This window comes from Triturus cristatus, chromosome 7 (assembly GCF_964204655.1).
Source record: "Triturus cristatus chromosome 7, aTriCri1.1, whole genome shotgun sequence".
Classification (NCBI taxonomy): domain Eukaryota; kingdom Metazoa; phylum Chordata; class Amphibia; order Caudata; family Salamandridae; genus Triturus; species Triturus cristatus.
Genome location: NC_140590.1, coordinates 868,032,832 through 868,045,118, shown reverse-complemented (window position 1 = coordinate 868,045,118; position 12,287 = coordinate 868,032,832). Strand labels below are relative to the sequence as shown.

General features: G+C 48.8%; 1 long non-coding RNA gene across 1 annotated transcript in view; it reads left to right on the top strand.

The window, feature by feature from the left end:
• Positions 1-12,287, top strand: part of LOC146810787 (uncharacterized) — a 29,241-nt gene that overhangs the window by 5,396 nt on the left and 11,558 nt on the right. The window contains exon 2 of the long non-coding RNA XR_014965731.1: positions 10,854-10,956. This is a non-coding gene — a long non-coding RNA (uncharacterized LOC146810787). The remainder of the gene's footprint in view (positions 1-10,853; positions 10,957-12,287) is intronic.

Genomic DNA, 12,287 nt, shown 5'->3' with positions numbered 1-12,287 from the left:
CGCCACACAGATTACCTGGGTAGAGTCATATCCGACCATGATGCACATGTACTAAGTCTTCAATGGAGACCCCCACACCCCCCTGTCCCCACATGGCGCCTCCCGTGCGATTGTCTGGCGGATCCGGTATTCACCCACGAACAAGAGTGTAGTATCCGAGAATACTTTGCCCGAAACACAGGGTCGGCGTCCTCCACCCTGATCGAGTGGGACAGCTTCAAGGTGGTGGCCAGGGGAGACTGCATTCAACAGCGCGTCGGGGTGAAACGCACCCTGGAACATGCCCTTGATAAAGCCGAGAAACGGCTTGCCAACGCCACAAAACTCACCGACCAATCGGTGGCGGTGGCGACGCAGATCGCACATGCCAAGTCGGAATATCAGGGAGCGTGCGCGGATCTGCGGCGATACAATTTTCGGACATATGCGACTCGAATGCACAAAGACCGCGACAAGACGGGTTCGCTGCTAGCGTGGCTAGCTAAACAAGACACGGAGATTCGACCCATCACGTCCATATATACGCAACACGGCGTCTTGGTACACTCTCAGGACGAGATTCTTCAAGAATTCCGTCAATATTACTCGGAGGTCTATGATAGGCCCCGAGCATGGAGTCAGGGGATGATCGATCGCTTCCTCGACCCTCTGCCTCTCCCTCAGATCTCTTCTGTAGAGAAAACTGACCTGGACACGCCGATACGTACCTCGGAGATCACCCAGGCCATACGCACATTGGCCCGAAACAAAGCCCCGGGCTTGGACGGGTTCCCGCTAGAATACTACGTCACCTTTATTTCCCTGCTGGCCCCCGTCTATCGACGGTACTGGACACAGCACTACACGCGGGCGAATTACCCAGCTCCATGAGAGAATCGGTAATAGTTACCTTCCCGAAGCCCAACCGCGACCCACAGCTGTTGGCGTCTTATCGGCCCATAACGCTCCTTACAGCCGACTGTAAAATTTTAGGGAAAATATTGGCTGAAAGATACTCCCGGGTGGTATGTCCACTAGTACACGCTGACCAATGCGGATTCGTACCGGGCAGGAATACCTCTCAGAACATACGGCGTCTGTTCCATATCCAGGACCAGATTGGTGACCGCTTCCCCAGAGCGGCGTGCCTGATCTTAGACCTCGAGAAGGCCTTCGACACCCTGACGTGGCAGTACCTGTTCTCGGCCCTCCAGCGTGCTGGCCTTGGCCCCAAGCTTGTAGCGTACACCCGCCTTCTCTACACTAAGCTCACTTCCCGAATCCGCATTGGACGTCGTATTTCTTCGGCATTCACAATACACAGGGGCACTAGACAGGGCTGCCCCCTCTCGCCCCTGTTATTTGCGTTGGCTGTGGAGCCCTTGGCTATCCGTCTCCGAAGGGAAGGGCAGGACTGGGGCATACCGCTTGCGGACGTCACGCACTGTGTCTCACTGTATGCCGACGATCTCCTCCTGTATATACGGGACATCGCCGCGGATCTAACCCCACTCGGACTCATCTTGACCGAATTCGCGGAAGCTTCAGGCTTGAAGGTGAACTGGGAGAAATCTGTGGTCTATCCCCTCCACCCCGACTCTGCCCCTCGGGAAGTGTGGATTGGTGATCAGCGATTAAACTGGACGGCAGAGGCCCCTCGCTATCTAGGGGTTCGCCTATATCACTCACCCACTGACATCTTCGAGGGTAACCATCGTAGGGCACTCGCCTCCATACGTTCCGCCATTGGGTTTTGGCGTCAGCTCCCACTAGCCCTGATCGGCCGCGTGGCCTTAGCGAAAATGGTGCTGGTCCCGCGTCTACTCTATTACTTTACTAACCTTCCAGTGATACCACCTCGCTCTTTCTTCAAAGATCTGGACACCCTCCTTGGCTCCCTAATATGGGGCAAGGGGCGACATAGAATCGCACTGGCAAAACTGAAATTACCCACGACACAAGGCGGTCTCGGAGCCCCCTCATTCGAAGCCTATTTCCTAGCGGCGCAGCTCCAATGGCTCTCCTATTGGACAGCCGGCAGGCACACGTCCGAAACATACACGACTGCGGGTCGGATAACGACACCGGAATTATGCCGTTTGCTTGTGCCGGGATCCTGCCCGGCGGGGACCTACCCCCTCCAGGTGGAGGTGGCCCGGGGGTGCATACGGCGCATACACCGACTCGCACCAGATAGGCCCTCGTATTCACCGTTGCTCCCGCTGGTGGGCTGGCCCAAAAACACCCGGTTCTTCACCCCTGCCATGCTTCGGGAGTGGACATCTCGGGAGGTCACCGAGGCAGAAATACTATTCGCGGAGGGACACCTCCGGCCATTCCAGCAACTCATTGATTGAATACGATCTCCCCCCGGGACAATTCTTGTGGCACTGCCAGCTCCTTAGTCATTTTCTGCCGTACTGTGATCTCACACTAGGAGAGCCCCCCACGCATCCAGTCCTCCACACGATACTGCGAATGGGACGGGGTCGTCACCTCACCACCTGGCTGTACAAGTCCATTCGGGAGTTGACGCCCCTATCATTGGCACCCCTGCGGACCCTTTGGGAGGAGGAGGTGGGACGGGCGTTTCATGACAACGAATGGGACAGGGCACTCGAATTTCCCAAAAAAGTGTCTCGGAACGCCCGTTTCAAAAATATACAATATTACATTCTTCACAGGGCCTACTTGACCCCAGCTCGCCTCCAGCGTTTCTATCCCGATACAATTTTCCTCTGTCCCCGCTGTCAGGCGCAGGATGCAGATTTCCTCCATATGTTTTGGTCATGCCCGGGGATCCAAATCTACTGGTCGACTATCCACGAGACCCTCCGAGGGCTCACGGGGTTGCCCCATCTAGACACCTGGGAGTACTGCGCACTGGGAATAATGGGTCGGAAGCAGCGGCACAAAGTGCCTATACGATTTGTCTCATTAGCACACCTCCTGGCTAAGCGATGCACAGCTATGAATTGGCGCTCCCCTACGGGCCCCCCGATGGCGGCATGGAGGGGGGCGGTGCTCAAGTGGTCTGCGGCTGAGGAGGACACTCTGCGAGAGGAGGAGGCGAAGGGCATACGCAAAACCCCGATCTCCCTGGAGTGGGCGCTGATTATGCATCAGTTTAAACAATCCCAACCCCTAGCTGATCAGAACACGACCGCGACTACCCCTACTGCCACACAGCCACGCGCGACACAAACCCACCCAGGTGACGACCCCCCCCTAATACTACACACTCACCTTGGGGGGACCAGGTTCCTATCCCCGCTGCTACGGGGCCTGCACCCATGCCGTATGTCCACCTGCATAGTCGTACCCCGGCCAGGGGTTCCCAATGCGCTGCTTCACCAGTTGCCCTACAGACCACCTGTGCTGTAGTCTGGCTGACCCTTCTCTGATGGTCCATGACTGCCCCTAGTTCCCCCCCCCTTCCCTGGTTTGTATTATATAGTATGGCAAACACCTGTTACATTGCACATGAGTGTGGTGAAGGTTATTGTAAACGTGATGATTGATCTCACCTGACTGGACACATGTACTCTGCGATATTGTCATCCAACAATGATATGTAACGAAACTACTAACAAATGCCAATAAAAACATGTTTAAAAAAAAAAAAAAAGATCAGATTTGGACAACATATCTGCCCCATGGTGATCCATAGTAATGTTAATATTGTAGATCTCCCGAAATTTATCGGTTACATACTTTAACCATGAGATTTTGGTGTAGTGGTCCAAAGTAAGACAATCAGAGATAATAGCTCTACACAGAGAGGTCTCTTCTTTGGTCCATATGGAGCGCCATAAGGTCAATGATCTAAGTAAAATCAAATCGGAAAGGTAGTCAATGCCTAATTCATTATGCACTAAGGCGTTTGACACAGAGGTTGGTAGGCACAAAAGTTTCTTCAAAAAATCATTTTCCTCTACCTGGAGAGATCCTGCCGGGGCATAGCCCCATATACCAGCTCCGTATAAGGCAATTGAAACACACCGTGATTGGAATATTTTCAGCATGTCATTTACCCGCCTATCTCCCAATTTGGTTGCCATGGTAAAAATTCCATACGCGCTCCTGGCCATTTTAGACCGTACATTCTTATGCTCATTTACCCAAGAATTTTTGTTTGAAAAAGTAACCCCCAAATACGAAAAGTTATCCACAGCCTGGACCTTTTGGCCCTCTATATAAAAGGAGGGCTGTTTCTTTCCTTGCCTGCGCCCATATTCCATTACATAAGTTTTAGATTTGTTTAAAGCTAACTTTCTGCTTTTGATAAATTGCATAAAACCATCCAGCAACTGTTGGAGACCGTATGGTGTACGTGAGATTAAAACCGCGTCATCCGCGTAAAGTAGCACGGGGACATATTCATTGTTAATTTTGGGAGCATCCACTGACAAGGATTTCAGAAAGGAATCAATCTCATTAATAAAAAGTATAAAAAGCAGTGGGGCTAGCACACATCCCTGGCGTATTCCCCGACCGATCTTACATGGGAGTGCATTTGCCTTGTGATCCATAACGGACACATGCTCTCAGTTTGGTATATAGGCGTGCTAAAAAGAAGACAATACCATCCGGGGCCCCCATTTCTAACAACTTTGCCCACAGAATGCCGTGATCCACCAGATCAAAGGCACTACTTAGATCTGCAAAGCAGAGGTAAATCATGCCAGTCTTGGCCAAAGTATATTTACTAATGAGCAGCTCTAAATTTAAACACTGCTCGATCGTGCCACGACCTTTCCTAAAACCAAACTGACTCTCAGCTAAAATACCGTTTTCCTCCACCCATTCCTCCAATCTCACTAAGAGCACTCGGCTCATGACTTTTACGGAGGAATCCAGCAGGGAAATTGGTCGGTAGTTCTTGGCTTCCCCACGATTACCTTTCTTAAAAATTGGAATAGATTCTTCCCAAGTCGGGGGCATTTCATTACTAACTGCTGAATTAAAAATATTGGTAAGCAAAGGCCCCCATATTTCTGGGACCAACTTGTATACATCAATTGGTACCCCATCTGGGCCTTGAGCTTTACCCCCTTTACTGTCCCGAATGCTATTTAAAACTTCTGGTACCGTAAAATTTAATAAAAGATGCGGCCATCTATTCTCCAAAACATGAGAAGCACCATCTGACTGAAAAATTTTGGAGAAATGCGAGACCCATTCTGCCTGCATAACGTTCGAGGTTAGTTCCGGAATTTTGTCATCTTTAAGGAATGGAGAATTAACAGTTTTCCAGAACAGGGAACAATTATTCAGTTCAGCCGCCTTAGTCAGGTTGTCCCATGCCTCCTGCTGGAGTTCTAATTTCCTGCGTTTGAGGGTTTCCTTATATCTGGCTCTTAAGTCTACGACCAGACCCCTATCTCTAGGTTTGGTTGATAGGGCAGATTTCAATTCCCTCAAGGCCAGGGTACAAGTTCAGTTGAACCAACCCCGCGGTCGATCCTCCTTGTGCTTACATGCACTTGTAAGTTTGGAGTTGATGGCCGCATTGATATTGATAAAATGCTCTATAGAACCAAGGGAACCAGAGTTATCTTCTAGGATCGCGATAATATCTTCTAGGCAACTGTGGATGATAAAATCAGACGCAATGTCGGCCTTGTCCCCCTTCCATCTAAGTCTTGTACCATTGGGGCGTTCGGCCTCAATACTAGTGATAGTACGGCCCAGAGTACTGGCATCATCCTTATCCCATAACATAACCTTTACTACCAGGCAGTTATGGTCACTAAGTTGGATGTCTATTACTTTAGGGGCCGTAATCCAAGCCTCAAGACCCGGGGAGATACAAATAAAATCTATTATTGAATTCGTTCCCCGACCTGTAAAGGTAGGACAAATCTCCCCCTTTGAATTTTTCTCATTGGCCATAATACACATATTATATGTAGCAAGAAGGTTATTTAGGGCGTCTCCATATTGATTATGTTGAAAATGAAGAATCCCATCCTCGTTATCGTCCACCAACCCGCAGACTTTAACCTCTGAGAAAGGACAGGTAGTAATATTAAAGTCCTCGGCCAAAAACAAATCAAAGGCTTCATTAGATTCCTTAAAGAAGTCTACCAGAGCCCTTAAAAGATCCTTAACAGGCTGATCCCTTGAATCATTAAAAATATTATTATAAAAATTAATTAAAAGAATGTTCCTACCTCGACTTATGTGCAGCCATAAAAGCTGGGAGTGAGCCCCAACCTGAACATATTTAATAACCGACAAAGGGGCTCTAACTGAGATCAAAACGAGTAGACCCCCTTTGGCTCTTCCAGATACTGAGGCAGTAGCGGGTAACTGATATGAATTAAAACAACTATAGCCTTTAAAGTCGGTGCACTAAGTTTCCTGTAGACAGATAACATCAAAAAGATCTAAAAATTCCGTCCACCCCAGACTATCTGATTTTGATCTAATTCCCACGATATTCCAACTTACAATATAACATCCGGAGGAGCCGTGGATACCTGATCCCAAATTAATACAATTACCGCCCTGTTGGGGAGCAACGGTGATAGGGGTATCCTTGGATAACTCAGGGTGGCCTACTGGATCTCCTTCTTTACCCTTAGTCATACAAATTATACTTGACCCAGGAATTGCCTCTTCCACCCCAGGCAAACATACAGTTGGGCCTATATCCAATAGGACTTGATTCCCCTGGGTTACCGGTGGTACCACACCCACCTCTATTTCAAAATCCAAACAGACTTCAGTGACGTCCATCTTATCCATTAATATGGGCTCTTCTATTAATCCTAAAACAACACTGTCCTCCTGTCAATCATTGTGGTCCAACCCACTCAAGCATTGAAAACGGTTAGCAGTATCTATCTGAAAACTGTTTACAAAGCTAGACACCCCTTCCCTCCTTATTTTCCCTCCCCCTCGGTGCGTTGAAAAGTGTTCTATATGCTGACTATAGAAAAAACCAAGGGGGCGGAGTGTAATCCCCTGGTCAATACTAGGGCGGGACGTAGCTCTAATCAAAGCTGTCGTGGCAAGGTGGGGAGAACTAAAATTTATAATAACACAATCCCCGGGAATGTTTTTAGGGGACATTCCAATCCAGTTAGTTCTAGTAGTAGCCAAAATCTGATCCGCCATAGCCACCGGAAAAAAACCACATTCGCGGTTAAGCCATGCCACAGTTTTATTCTTAAGGGAATCATGTGATTCCACAGAGTGGTAGTGCCTGTCCTCTCTGATGGGTGGTACGTTAGTCAGGACTGCCACATATGGTGCGCAATCAGGGGGCAGGTTTGGTTGCGAAAGGCTACGATTATTAAGAATCCCCCTTCCAGATGTCCTTGTCATACTTCCCGGGGCATGTGTATCTACGTTTGGGGTGATACCAATAGGACAAGCAGGTATAGCTTGGATAACACTAAGTTCACTCCCAGAAACAGATCGTGTTACATTGCCAACACAACCTTGTCGTTCAGTAGCAGGAATAATCCTACTCTTTGAATGTGTGGAAGTATAAGTGCCCGCGCATAGCTGGCCACTACTAGATTGCTTATTAGGGGGTTGCATGCTTTTACCGGTCAAGCCTACATTCCCGTTTGCCACAACGGGCAATTGGGGGCTATTGTTAGAGGTTAAACCGGATTGTACCATTTCGCCTAATCTGCTCACTTCCCTAGATAAAGCCTCGAGTTTATCTAAAAGAGGTATGATAATATTATTTAACTTACTGTCAATCATACCAATTAGCAGCTCAAGCTGGTCAGGAGCTAATGTCAAGTGGGTAGAATGAACCTCATTATTAGAACAGATATGTTCAGAGGGGCCTGTGTTAGAAACAGAAACAATGTTCTTTTTTCTTTTGCGGTCCCCTTTTTTAGAAAAAAACGGTCTGTTAAGATGTGACCCTGATCTTAACACCCTATGTATATTAGGAACCACGGGGGTCACAACAACGATATCGTTGGAAGACCTAAGAGTATCAGATACCCCTGCGACATCAGCTTCTAGCGGGGAGACCTGAGTTGGCTCAATAACACAAGTACCCTCCCTCACTGGAGAGACTATAGGGGCCAAGACTTGGATATCATCAAAAGGCTGGATCTCAGCACGAACTGATTGGCTCGTTATCTCCGGTATGTCGTTACTAGCTAGACCCAGAGATAATCTCCGTTCCTTGTTGATCTTGTCTACAACTTTGACCAAATAATTATCAAGTGTCGATACAGTGGGGCGGGGGTCCCAGTTGACTTGGACATGTTGTCTGAGAATACAATAGATAAAATATATGACAAACAAAAACAACCAATTGAAATTAAAATAGCACTTACTATGAAATGGTTTCAATTATTTAAACATTACATATAACACGTGCGCTAAAAGACAAGAATAGACCACGACACAACCCTTATTTAAAACACAAATTAGTAAGGATTGTATATCAACCCAAGTCTGTGAATCACCAATATTCCTGGGACGATAGGGTACGAAGTGCACAATGTTGTGCAACGAACTTCAATCCACAACTTGCAGCAGCAACACTAATAGTCCCAACAAATGTAAATGTCACAGTACCTTGTGATAGTGGTCTTATCACAAAATATAAAAGGGGTGGCCCGGCCCGGCCTCCTCTGGCCCCTGACGGCCACAGACGGTCCCGCCCTTGTCCCGGGCTTAACCCGGCGCCACCCACGCGCGATCCCGCGTCGCGGGGTCTGCAAGGATCTTTTAAGCGCCTCCTGGCGCGAAAATCAGCGTCAGCGGGTCAGCGGGTCTCCAGCCGCTAGGGCTGCTGGGGTGTGCAGTTCCCGTCTCCCCTCCGCGGCCGCGATGGCTGGTAACGCGGCGGCGGGAGACGGGCACAAACTCGGCACTGCAAGGGCGGTGAAAGGGACCAACAATCCGCAGGCAGGAACACAAAGCACTAGCAGGTAAAAGGGGAGCTCACTTTTAAACTGGTCAAGGCAGGCACCATCTGGTAGAGCAGAGTTTCGGAGGCATGATCGCTTACCTGGCAGGATTCGTGGCCTTTAAGTGTTTCAGGTAACAGGATTTCCTTCCGCTGGGAAGTGAAAACAACTTTCGGAACATCTTTTTACATGAATTGGGAACCAGGGGGAGCATGGCGCGAGCCGGTATCCCCCTGGGGTTTTTCGCGCGGTGGAAAAAACCACGCTGCGTGATAGGTGTAGGTAGGTTGAGGGGGCGGGACATTAGGTAGGTTATATTTAGGAGTGCTTTTGGCGGGAGGACACTTCGGCGGTTGAGCCTGACAGTTTGACAGTCTTCTTTGACGGTATTCTTTTCTGTCAGAAAGTTTGTCGCTGGGGGTTTTTGTCGTGTTATAAGGTATTTTTGCCTAGTGTCATGACTGAAGGTGTGGCGGTGAGAGAAGCATTGCGCGTTCTCTGAGCAGCGGGGCGGGAGGACCTGTTGAGGCCCGGTGTGTCTGCTGCTGTGGGGGCAGGCGCTGTGCACCCGATAGGAAAGGCGGCGCGGGGGGTGGCTGAGGCAGTTGCCACGTGTTTGCCTTCACATGGCAGAGTTCCGCTGTCGCCAGCGAATGGGGGGCATTTAGCGCGGGTTAAACAAAGCTGCGGCCATACTTACCTGTGGAGCAGCGGTCCAGGGCTGTTGCTGGCACGTAGTTCATCAGCGTCTGCAACGGAGGCGGGTCAGATGGGGGTAGTCCCCGCCCCTCGTCGAGGCCGGGTAAATAAAAAAGGAGCTTCATTGAGGTGTGTTGCCACCACACAGAAGCTTTCTGCCTCGCTCCTTCATGGAGGAATGAAGCGGAGGAGGGGTTTCACAGGCAGGGTGTCAGCCTCTGTTTCTTTGCCGGCGAGCCCTTCCCCTACAAGGGGGGCCAGAGGGCAAGTAATTGCTGGCATGAAACACTCATGTTTAAGTGAGAAAATCGACATTGCGCCTCACGTTGTTTCTGGCAGGCGTTCTGCTTCTCTGGTGGCTTATTCAAGCAACAGTGGTGATGACGATATGGAGGACTTGGTATTGTTGCCTGCACCTAAGCATTTAGGGAACTCACAGTTATTAAATAGATTTATGGTGTCTGGGTCAGTGTTGGTGGGGGATTCTGTTGTTTCACAGTCTCCTGTGCCTAGAGGCCCCCCTGGTTGCAGCGCTCCGTCTTTAGTTGTGGAATCATATTCAGCTGCACATTCTGAGGGCCAGGGGTCTTCTGTGCATGAGTATTCTCATGAAGGGTTTGAAGTTTTAGAGCCTGTTTCTCATATTGGGCATGTGGATCATCAGCCCGAACAGTTGGGGGTTTCTGCTGGGGGCAAATTCATTTTTCCCACACCCCGTCCTCCTCCTAGTCAGCCCACGTTTGCTTTCAACTCACTCATCTTTTGGGCCTCAGACTGGTCAGTGGGTGTGGGTTGAGCATTCAAACGCCCCTCTTTCTACAGGTGGCAGCTCTGTACGGGGGGTTAGGGGGAAGAGTTTGGAGTTTTCGTCTTCCTCTGGCAAGAGCGGCTTGAAGGTGCAAGCGTCGTCAGGAATATTGGCAATGGCTGGAGTCTCCAGTTCTTCTACTACTGAGCAATTTGCAGTTCTGGGTAAAAAACCAGACAAACAAGGTGGATCACGAGCGGATTTTCATTTGGCAGCCGGGCATCCGAAGTGGATGTCTGTGACCAATTGGAGGTTGTATGATGGGGGTGTGGGTGATGGGGAAATGCCTGGAAGTAGCAACGCTGGTTTGGACTTGTGTGATGAACAATTGGATTATGGGGATGATTATGATGATTTGGAAGAAGGGGAATTGGGGGAAGAGCATAGTGATGATACTGCACAGTTTACAGTTCATAAGAATGTGGTTTCAAAGGGGTGTATCGGGAGCAACCAATGTTCTTTGTGTTTTGCAGAAGTCAGGAGCTGACAGCGCAACGAGTCAAGAACAGCGGCACGGTCATCGTTAGCATGATGATCCCAAAGAATTTCAGAAACGCTCAGCTCAGTTACCGACAGGTAAGCCACATTGGTGGGCTTCTTGATCGCAACCTGCTCTTAGCAAGCGCAAAACATGTTCTGTGGCTGTTGGGGATGCATCGTTGTCTTCTGACTTGGAGGTGCTTTCTGGGGAGGGTGTGGGGAATGTGGTTGCGCAGGTTCCAGCTGTGGGTAGTGTCTCTGTTGAAAAGCACTGCTACTAGTCAGGCTAAAAAGGTTGATGAGGCTAGTATTTCTGGTACTGTGAAGGTGAGTGAAGATCATAATATTCATAAGAAGCTCCCCTATATGGGTATAGCAATGCCATTGGGGTCTCACCTTTCCGATAAGACGAAAAATAGAATTTGGCATCATGAGTTTGTAGATGTGTTTAAACTACTTCATAGGGACATACAGGCTAAAGAGGGGTCCAAAGAAGAGGAATGGGAGCTTGATAAACACCCTAGGGTCCCCCAAAACATAGAGAATTCGACGTCAGCTTTCTTGATATATGCAAGTGTATATTGTGAAAGACATCAAGACAGGGCGGTTGCCATGTTCAAATACATGGATATAACTCGTAATGCCCAAATGCACTTTGGTGGATATGCGTGTGTGAGAAGTTGGCCTGGTATATGCTGGTCACTAGTTAAAGTGGCCACCTTGCACCAGTACAATTTGACTCTTATGGTAGATAGGTTTAAGACAACCTTTTAAAGAAAGCTATCCTAGTGGTAGCTGTGGAGAGCAGCGTTCAGGTTAAGTCTCAGAGGAATGTAAAGCAGCTTGTTTTACCTTATAATCTCTTGAATCACTAAATGAAAGGACACCACACAGGTATATATATAAAATATATATGTATTTATTTTATTACTAGACACACACTACTAATCTCTTTATGAGATTAGAAGTCAAGGACATATGCACAAATCAACATTTCACAACAAGTTAAGCACTTATATGGCTGGGGCCCTAGGGGCGTACCAGACCATATACTAAAAAAGAGGTATAAGAAGAACGACTTGAGAAGGGAGAAGGCCTAGGGCCTTTAGAAGCGCTGGGGCCTCACTAATCCAACCAAGGCAGGTAAGTAAAGGACCCACGGGAGACGCATGCAGTGTAAGAACACAGCCGCGGATCCCAATAGACTTCAATGGAGCAAGTCGCGGTTGGAATTATAAAGTTTTAGGATACTTCGGGAGAGTCTACAAGCAAGTCACTTACAGGGTAAGTAGTTCTAGAGCCAACACACACAGGAGCACCGGAGTACTCGAGTTACCTCACCCAGGGAAGCCGGGTGCATAGGTGTCCTTTGGTGTCAGGTCGCGGCGTCGTTTTCAATGGGAGCCAAAGAAGACTTGCTCCTTGTG